We start from the raw sequence: 6,000 nt of genomic DNA on the forward strand, positions 1-6,000 counted from the left end.
TGTTTTATTCCCTCTGTCGAGGAGCTTGAAAGCAAAGCTCCCCTCACTCCTGTAACTCCAGATCCCAGTTTGTGGTGCACCTTGGAGAGGAAGGTGGTGTTTGTTCAAGGCATGACTGACAAATCTGCCCCCAGATTTCACAGGGGGCTGGGTATCACCACAGAAAAAAATTGAGTTATTCTCTGAAAACATCAGTGCATTTTGGGGTTTTTTTAATAGATACAGTAAGGCAGGTGATGCAAAGGATGATAAACTTTAAATATAGGAGTTTCTATTTCAAACCAGTTTGCTGGAGAAAAGTAGTATCTCCAAGTCCATAGCTGAGGATAGGGACTGATTTTCTGAGACAAGAATATTTCTAGGGGTTCAATCTAAGGGACTGAGGCACTGTTTGGGGGAGTGGTGTCAATAAAAGAAAGAGAAGGAACATTTCTGCCACCAAGTCAGAGGAGATCTCTGGCAAGTGCCAGATAACTGAACCAGGACAATAAATGGGCTCTCAGCGAGGTCTGTGGAGTTCAGCCAAACACAACTTGGATCCTTCTCTACAAAGAATTGAGGTAATGTCACCCCTCCCTTATCTCCTTGTGAGCTCCCAAGTTAAAATAATCACTCACATCACAAATCTTTAACAGCCCTTGGAAAAGGGACTCCTCAAATCTGCGCCAATCTCTTTTTCCCCAAAACCCACAGGAGCTGTGCTGTGTGAACTTGTTGATGTGCAGAGCTGAGTAACACTCAAAGCAATGCTAGACACCCAGAGGAATGCTAAAAGTGCTAAAAATACCCTCAGTTATCAACCAAACACTCCAGCATATCTGTTTGGAAAGAGATTAAAAACCATCAGAGATTTAATTCAGGCTTTCTGTTGGAATTACCAGGACAAAGCCTTCCCCAGTGGAAGTTCAGCCATCACCTCCTGGTCATTGGATACCCTCACCCACGTGTCAGCCCTAATGTCAGTTTGAAAATACAAATATTAAAATATTGACAATGATTTTGTATGCAGAGCCATTTAATAGACTTATTGCCATTTTAGGAGCCTGCCAGCATTTTGTGTTTTCTGCTGGCACTGGGACTGTGTTTGCAATGTCTGCTCAGGATAGTCAGGCAAATTCATTAGTTCTGGCTCAGCAGTGCAATATTTCCAATATTTTGATGTTTCTTTTTATTACTCCTCCTCTAGGGTGGTTTTTCCTCCAGTAGAATGTACACACAACTTTTAAAGCCACCTGCAGGCTCTGCATTGCCAGCAGCCCCCTGTTCCTCTGGTGCTGTGCTCTAAAGTTTGGCAGTGTGAAAAATGTGTATTTTATGATTGGCTTTTTGCAAACATTAAAATGAATATTATATGTGTTTTGTTAGAAAGTTGTGCTGCATTAATTCTCTTAAGTAGTGTGGTAAATATAGTTTTAGCTTATAACAGAATGTTAAAATAGCAACTGTGCTGTGTAAGATACTTTTTTTACAGAGAGGTCTTGCAGCGAGATAGCAGCCACAGGACACCTGAATCTTTCAGAGAAAGAGAATTTATTGCAGCATTATCAGAAGAAATGAACTTCTTCCCACCTTGCTCAGCCCTGAAGACACTGTCAGGATTCAGAGGAAGAAGCTGACACTGCCCAGACAGAATCCTGTGTTTGAATGGAATTCATGCATCATGTATGAGGTGTATGAATAGGCAACAGGTTATTGTTTTTAAGGGTTAATCCTCTGTTAACAGTGGGTCCTTTTTCAGGCTTATGCTGCCCCAAAAAAGGTACCAGGAACATCCATAACTTTTTTTTTTATTGTCTCATATTGTCTGAATCCAAATTGTCCAAATGTTTATTACTCCAATTATATTGCTATTTTTATAACCATTTTATTCCTAGTAAACTTTTAAAATTTCCAAAACAAGTGATTGGCGTTTTTCACAGGCAGCAAATCCCTTAAAATCCCCTCTGTGCTGTGGGCTTTGTGTCTGAATTGATTTGGCTTTTCCCCCAAGGCAATAAACACCAGAAAGCAGCAGGGACCAGTTCCCTGGGAGGCTGTGGTCCTGAAATGCTGGCAGCAGTGTCCTGGGAGGGGCTGAACTTCAGAAAAAGCCAAACAGATCCTGGTGCTGGGTGTTAGAGATGGAGAATGTGATAATTTGCACTCACAATTAAAAGAAAACTATTGTGTGAATATTAAGAAAAGCTTTAATAGAAATAGACCCAAAATAGACCACGGCTCAGGGGTTTTTATACTTTTATCAGTTTGGTCCATTGGGGGTTCATCTGCCAATTCCAGCTGCAGGTAATGAAGTCATTGAGCCCAAGTTTGCTCCCCCCAAGTCCCTTTTGTTCCCATCTCTGGGCCCTGGGGCAGTGAGGTGTCCTTGATTGCCAGGCCTGGAGAGGAATTGTTGTGTGTGCCCAAAATGGGGAAGCTGCAGCTGACACGGGGTGTGCAGTTTGGAGTGACACACTAAAGAGCTGCAGGAGTACCAATAAATTAAATATATAAAAGCTAAAATCCTATGGCATCATTCCCACTGACACTCAGGAAGTTGCTGCTTGATTTGCAGTAAATATCAGCTACAAGGGGGATTTGTGCTGTGTTTTTTCCCTCCCACACGTGTGATTTCTGTGTGAGGCAGTCCCAGCAAGCAGCAGCACACAGAGCAGGGATGAAAGCAGGCACTGCCACTTGATGCAGCTCCTGAGAGTGACTGCTCAGCCAGCACCACTCTGAGCTTGAGGTTTATGTGAGCAACATTGACAAGGGAGGAAGTGAACTCCAGCAGCTGGAAATATATTTTGATTGCACTCTGATTAATTTCCTGGGGAGAGGGTGAGACACTCTCGTTTTGCAAAACTGTGGCACAGTGGTTTTTGTCCTCCTCTGAAGGTTTCCAAGCTGTATCCTTGCAAAGACATTGAAGTCCTCCACAATGGGTTTGCAATTTCAGTTTTATTTTGGGACCTAACTCTAACCCCAAAAATGGGATTTCTGTAGACATTTTATGACCATTCTAATGATCTCTTTTCTACTGGCCATAAGGGGAGCCCCCTTGAAAAAGCAATTCTAAAATCAATTTTAACTGGAAGAACAGGAGGGAGAGAGGAAAAGCAATTAAGCAACTACAAGAGAATTGATTTTCACTGGGAGAATAAACAACTATTCTGTATTTCTCTGTTGAGTTGTGTTCTACTGATGATAGTGATTGTATGGTCCCATTAGCACAGTGTCACATATTTTGCTGTCTGTGTAAAGTTATTAAAAAATAATTTCATGCATTGCAAAACCCCCAAACAAACACCACATGTGCACACACTCAGGAATACATATCCCAGCAGGAGTTAATGTTAAAAGCACACTGACAGCCAGCACTGCTTTTCTATGGATAGTAAAAAATAAAAAAAATCAAATTTTTAAAGTCTCTCCGATCCTTACCCTGTAATTTCCTACCCTCCACACACTCCAGCCCCGTGGCAGTGATGGAAAAGCAGCAGCAGCAGTTTGGAAAAGGAAATTTCTTATTCCCCAGCACCATCTCATCACTGCCCCATCCTAACAGGGAAGGAGCAAGTGTGGCACAGAGGTGTGAAGAATTGTCCCAGAGTGACACCAGCAGCTGTTCCAGGGCAGCAGCACTCCTGACTGGCATTTGCAGGCTGAAATCTCTGGGTCTGTGCCCGTGCAGACTTCGTGGAGCATGAGCAAAGTGGCTGTGCACAACAAGGTGTAAGCCCTGCTAAAGGTTGTAAACCTGTAAACCTGCTTGAACTCTCCTCAAACACTTCCAAACTCACCCAGAATGTTTGGAGTAATTTCTCTGCCCTTTGTTGCCCATGCTGGATCCCACAGGGCCAGGAACAGCCTGCAGGGTGCAGTCCATCAATCTTTAGGGTTGTAGGAACACGGTTTGGTGATTTTTCAATGACTTTAAAATTGTCCACAACAGCAGAGGAGGGGTCACAGCTGTGAGTAGGAGCTGCTGTGTGTGAAGGGAGAAAGATGAAACAGGCCTGGCAAGAGCTGGCTGCTTTTATGGTGTTTGTGGTGAAATTCGTGGCATTTTTTCATGGCTTCTCTGGTCTTTAAGACATTTCTTTCCCCACACACTCAACAGCTGGGATATCCCCATCAAATCTGTATTTTGAGTGTTTGAACTCCAACTCAGGCTGTGGTGGGTTGTGGGAATTGGAAAAACAGAAACTTCCACAGGCACTGAAGGGTTTGATCTGCAGCCTTGGGAGAAGCTTGGATTGATGTAAAAATACAATATACAACAAGTCCCCAACAACTCCCTTAGCCTTAGCCACTGTCATTGTCACTGCCGATAATGAAGGGGTGGGACTGTTTCCAAGCTAAAAATGATTTATTGCTCAGACAAACATCAGTCTCAGGGGCTGTGAGATTTTAGAGGAGCAAGCATTCAGCCATAGCTCAAGAGCAGCCACAAGTTCTTTGTTACAAGGCAATACAGAACTTTCTAACCCAATGGACAGCTGCCACAGGGTTTATTTTGCTTTTCTAACCCATCACCTTCACTCACTTCTGCTGCACTGTGGATACTTTTATCCAATGGCTTCTGTCTCACATGCACACAAATGCTTCTGTTGTAATTCTGAGCTCTCAGCTCACTCCACACAACCCCAGCCCTACACTACAAACCCTTCACCATCTCAGCAGTGCAGCTGCTCACTTAAGGCATAATCTTACAACTATAGAACCATAAGTTTATGATTTTTCTGCCTAATATCTGTATATTGTATTTTTACATCAATCCAAGCTTCTCCCAAGGCTGCAGATCAAACCCTTCAGTGCCTGTGGAAGTTTCTGTTTTTCCGATTCCCACAACCCACCACAGCCTGAGTTGGAATTCAAACACTCAAAATACAGATTTGATGGGGATATCCCAGCAGCTGAGTGTGTGGGGAAAGAAATGTCTTAAAGACCAGAGAAGCCATGAAAAAATGCCACGAATTTCACCACAAACACCATAAAAGCAGCCAGCTCTTGCCAGGACTGTTTCATCTTTCTCCCTTCACACACAGCAGCTCCTACTCTCAGTTGTGACCCCTCCTCTGCTGTTGTGGACAATTTTAAAGTCATTTAAAAATCACCAAACTGTGTTCCTACAACCCTAAAGATTCATGGACTGCACCCTGCAGGCTGTTCCTGGCCCTGTGGGATCCAGCAGGGATGGTGGGGATGGTTTGGGTTACTCAGCAGGGATTTCAGGGATTTCTGTGGGGGTGGAAATTCCAGGCAGTTTCCAGAGTCTCATTTCCAGCACTCTTAGCAATGCCCTGCCCTGCTGGATTTCTCCAGCTCCTGGCAATTCCATGGCATGGGACAGGCTGGGGATGCTCCATTTACTCAGCAGCTTCTCCACTTGCTTAAATCACACTTGATGGAGTTCCCCCTAAAACTCTGTCCTTACTCCATTCTAGAAACCAATTTCAATCCCTATTGGGCATTTATTCCAATTCTTGGCAGAGAAGAATCAGTGGAGCAGCAGCTGTAATGCAAACTGGATTTATTGGTGAGATAGAAAAGCCAAGGTTGCTGAAATTTGTGATTTCAGGTGCCTGTGCTCAGTAAATGGGAAAAGGATTTCTCTCTGGGAAATGCTGAGCACAGTGCTCTGGAAACCTGGAGAGTCTCTCAAACTGAGCACCCAGAATTACCAAGTTCTTTTGGAAAGGGATCCCATGTCATTTTAGAAAGAGCCAAAAAGGTTTGCAGTCTTTGTTTTCTGTCTTTTTTAATAAGGACCTCCCAAAAGTTCAGATGCAAAGTGGTTGTTAGGAATTATTCGAGGAAATCAGAGCACCCCTTATTAAAATTCGTTTTTAGCAGGAAAATAGAAATGTTTTCACCACACTACAGAGATTGCCAGTGCAAAGATAATTTCTGCCTTGCTCTGATAAGAATACTTAAAATAAAAGTCCTGTAGGTAAGAGATAAGTTGAAAAAACCAAAGCTGATAACATTAATTAGCTATTCATGTAAAGAGAAAGG

Source organism: Molothrus ater, chromosome 11 (genome assembly GCF_012460135.2).
Source record: "Molothrus ater isolate BHLD 08-10-18 breed brown headed cowbird chromosome 11, BPBGC_Mater_1.1, whole genome shotgun sequence".
Classification (NCBI taxonomy): Eukaryota; Metazoa; Chordata; class Aves; order Passeriformes; family Icteridae; genus Molothrus; species Molothrus ater.